Source organism: Octopus bimaculoides, chromosome 1 (genome assembly GCF_001194135.2).
Source record: "Octopus bimaculoides isolate UCB-OBI-ISO-001 chromosome 1, ASM119413v2, whole genome shotgun sequence".
Taxonomy (NCBI): domain Eukaryota; kingdom Metazoa; phylum Mollusca; class Cephalopoda; order Octopoda; family Octopodidae; genus Octopus; species Octopus bimaculoides.
Window position 1 is genome coordinate 115,075,679 of NC_068981.1, and position 4,712 is coordinate 115,080,390.

At 34.5% G+C, this 4,712-nt stretch overlaps 1 long non-coding RNA gene across 1 annotated transcript; it reads right to left on the minus strand.

Moving 5' to 3' along the window:
* Positions 1 to 397: 397 nt before the first annotated feature.
* On the minus strand, positions 398 to 4,705 carry LOC106877863 (uncharacterized). The gene is made up of 2 exons (XR_001410422.2): positions 4,333 to 4,705; positions 398 to 654 (listed from the first exon to the last, which is right to left on the minus strand). It is a non-coding gene; the product is annotated as an uncharacterized LOC106877863 (long non-coding RNA).
* Between the last annotated feature and the right edge of the window lie 7 nt (positions 4,706 to 4,712).

Genomic DNA, 4,712 nt, shown 5'->3' on the forward strand with positions numbered 1-4,712 from the left:
AATAGAATTAATAATTAACAATTTTGCCAAGTAGTTCAGTATGAAAAAACCTTTATCGGTAAAACCATTTATCATCATAAATATACAGGGATTAGCATTGAGTTGCTTCTCCAACATACTGAAAATTTAGAAATAGCAGTCAAAGAACTACTGATTCTAAACTACACATTTTTCTCATATATATATATATATATATATATATATAAATAAAATGGGCTCCCCCTACTGAATCCACTCACAAGCCTTTAGTCAACCTAGAACTATTGTAGAAGACACTTGTCTAAGGTGCCACAGTGGAACTGAATCCATGTTGTTGAGAAACAAACTTCTTATCACATTGTCGTACCTATATATATATGTGTGTGTGTGTAAGATAAAAGGAGAGAAAATAGAAAGCTTTTGACAATGCAGGAAGTTTAATAAAACCTTTATATCTCAGGCATAAAGCCCATCTTCAGAAGAAAAGAACAGTCTGTAGGTTCTGTTAACCCATTCAAATCTATTGTAGCAACCATCTCAGCATGAATGTCCTTGGGGGCTAAACCCTTTTTCTGCCAGTACTTGAAACACCACGGTGCCAAATTCTGTCCATTTTTCAAGAGAAGTCGCTACTAGTGAGTTTTGAAGTTTTTAAACAGTCAGATGTCTGTTTTTCTGGAAAGAAACAATGCAGTTATTAATAAGAAGGGTTGAAATTAATGCATGCAAGATTTTACAGCTCTAGCATCACTCCTTCATAGTCAGCCTATGAACTTTTCAGCCTACCCTCATATGTATGTGTATGTGGGTGCTCTTCATCTTATCATTGTGCAAGTTTTGAAACAAGTAAAAGGCATCTGGCCTTAGAAAATCTGCCTCAATGATTTCCATCTGATCTATATAAAAATAGAAAAGTGGATGTTAAAATGGTGGTGATAATGGAATTTTTTATAGATAGACAGGCAGATGAACACACACACACACATGATAAACTTTTCCATTATTCTTGCATACATGTCACATGGAGTTGTTCTGTTGTAAATCCAACCTGAAATACTAATAATGATGATGAAGTTATCAAACACTACTCCTACAACCTGTTTAAGGGATACATTTTAAGATTAAAGAGAAAGTCTTGAATTATTTAATTTAATTTGTTTGAAGATTTTATTGCAAAAATATACCCAGAAAAAATATTTAAACAAAATACAAAACAATAACATATCTTTGTTTGAAACTACATTTTTGGTAAATAATGACAACTTTCAGAATATAAAGTACTGATAATCCTGAACTCATTGATAACGTTTGCAAAAAATAACAAAGACTCAATATAATCATGAAATTGAGCACATATATTGTTATATCTACAATAGTATTTCCTCTGTTGTAGAGATAAATCTGATGAAATAGAATGCATATTTGTTTGCAGATTATTTTTACTCTGAAAGGAAATGAGATCAGTTTTTCAATACATTGCTATTTACAGAAGAGTACTAACACCATCAAGAGTAATTGAAAGTGTGTCTATGCAGTCACCTAACTTACTGTAATTAGCAGTGCTAACATCTTAAAATCTTAAAGATGGATGAATATACTAAAGTTATCTTAAATATGATATGTCCAGCAAAGATGACTTGGTCACTGCTTGAATGCTGGTTGAATATTGTGAGTTTATCATACTGAAAAATTTACAGTTGTATGAAATGAAATTTAGTGTCTCTGAAGAGGGGCTTTCCAAAATACAATTAAAAAAATTTTAGCATGAATAAACAATATTTCAGAAACAATAGCAATGACACTCTTTCCAGCTTTAGAGAGTTCTGCACAGAATATATTCAATAAATCACAGTACTTCATATATCTTGTAAAATATATATATATATATATATAGAAACATTAGAAAAACACTTAATGAGACTAAATTTCATCTTCAGACAGCATTCATACTATATTTGTTCAGGAAACATTATTAGAACTACAGCACAAGACATTTTAAAGCATTGTTAATAACACTTTAAGACTGGATAATCCATATCTCTATGGAAGTGGCCTTGTAGCATACTTAAAATCCTGTTATCTAGTACACTGATGCCATAAATGGCATAGCAACATACTAGAAATGCAAGCCTTCATGATGAAAACAAACACGAAGCACAATAATATAAAAAAAGCTTACATTGCACAACCATCCTCACTGGTTGTTCAACTAGGTTACACACTCCAACAACAAGACCTTAGCACTTGTTCAAAACCGTCGTTGGGGGGAGACTTTAATGCCTACAACACAACTTGGTGTTTAGAAAATACTAATAATACAAAAGAGGAAGCAATAACGCTACGTCAAAACTCCTTTTACATCATAAACAATAGAAACACACTTCACCTAACTAACTACAACGATACTTCGCCAGACATCGCCTTCTGCTCGAGACACTTAGTTTCCACTTTACCAACATTTCTGACCGTCAACTTAGTGATATCACAAAGCCTTCAAACATAGTGGACCAAAGCAAAAACACTTTTACAAATTTTAAAAAGGCTCAATAGAACCAGTTTCACGTGGAAACAATCAAGCTTCCCTGAGTTGATCTTCAAAATTATCAACTTAGATACTGCAATATGTACAGAAATACTTAACTTATTGAAGACCAACACCATGCACGCGTGCATACATCAGAAATAAAACTCGGCGTCAAAACTTGCAAGCATCTGTATTCAGCATAAACCACAAAACATTCAGTAAAATACTATAGAGTAATCGTCTCTATAAAAAGTTCAACATAGTTTCAAATTCAGACCATTATACTTAATCACTAGACTACTCTCAAACCTATCACAGGAAATACGATATCTTTAACTAGAAAAAAAAAAAAGAAAAAAACTATATGCACCATTCTAGTTACCAAGGCTCCGCCCCATCCTTTGGTTTCCACATAAGAAGTTGGAGTTGCTGAATCACTGTAGGAGCAATTACATGGTCGCACAACTTCCCGAATCTTCCTACCGTCTTAAATATAAGAAAGAACTGGACAAGAGATACATTAACTGGAATACCTTTGTATGCTTCTTCAAAACTGGCTTGGGACTAAATAACATAAAACGCCGACTGGCAAACGTACAAAAACATTTCTAAAACTGAAGGAAGTATCACAATGACCTGTCCTTTCCTAGCTTTTTGAGATATAGACATACACAGCCCTCACTCACAAGACATGAATTTATAAATCTTCAAACAGAAATAACTTCATACTTGAATCCTCCCTCTGTTCTTTAAATACTGCTGCACAACGCATCCAACACTTCTAGCAACCTGGTTGTAATATAGCAAACTCAAGTATGATCGGCTAAATTTACTGTATCCCTTTTTACCACCAAACACCAGAGAACATTAAAGTTACATTCAATAGCATAAACGTTGCATACATAATCAAGAGTTACAAAACCATGACGTAACATTGACAACATACACAGAAGACAAAAATGAAAGCAAACAAAGGAACAAACGTTTTTAAAGTAATCACAGATACCATATTTGACCAATAGAAACAGGTGTACAAATTGACCAACGAGAGAACATCTACATAGTCATTTGACCTTCAAGAAATAGTGGCCAAATCCTCTCAAATCACATTCTATTCATGGAATAAATGTTCCTAGAATTTGGGATAGTCATGACCGGATTGCTTTCGTTCATGGGTTTGTTGGATGAGAGTTGACCTTGTTCTAAAACAATAACATTAGATATGGAGGATTAGAAGGAACAGTAGATAGAACATGTCAAGTTTGCCAGGCTGCACCTCATCAATTCCTCACACCATGTCGGATTGTGCTGTGTGAACCCCGGAAAAGTTGAGACATGGTACGATATCTGAAATAGCAGGTTTGTGGATCACATCTAACATGTCCTTTCGACTACTCACATGCCTTAGCCCTACTTAACCAGAGCTAATCCCGGCGCTACACAATGGTAACAAATTAGAGCTTCACTTCTTTGTCATCGACAGCACTATGCAAGGCTTTGAACCACGGAATCCTTCGTTTGTTGCCCCTTACCTTATCGCTTCAATCATCTGAAGCTGTCTATGAGAACAGGACTATATACGTTTCTTTCTGAGTCATATCATGAACTTCCCGATTTTAATATACTCTAGCATTTGGCCTACATTTTAGCCTTAAAATTATGTTTCGAATAACGTATAATTAAATAACGCGAAATAATGATAAATCAGTAACACGATCGGTAACCTTCTAAAGCCGTTTTATATAATATATATTATATAATATATATTATATAAAAAAGTTGGAGCGTGTAAACGAACATTGGAGGGACTACAATAATCAAAAACAAACCTCGGTGCTCTACCAGCATGCCAAAGAACAACATTGTGGTTTACTGGACAGAATTAGCATAGAAATCATGTCGTGACGCATCGTTGCGACAAATACAGGAGTCGGTCCTCATAACTGAAACGCAACCAATTTTAAACACCAAATACACGTAGATGAGGGCCTTACAATTGCCCATGGTTGCATGTGTTGTTCACACATATGATGCGGAATATGAACGTAAATAAATTAATTAAAAAGTCTCTATCTGATCTGATATAAACGAAATTGTTACAAACACACATATGGACGCACATACTTACATATAAGCACGAACACATAAGTGCGTGCACACATATGAGCGTGCACACATACGAGCTTGCACACACTCACATGCTCATACC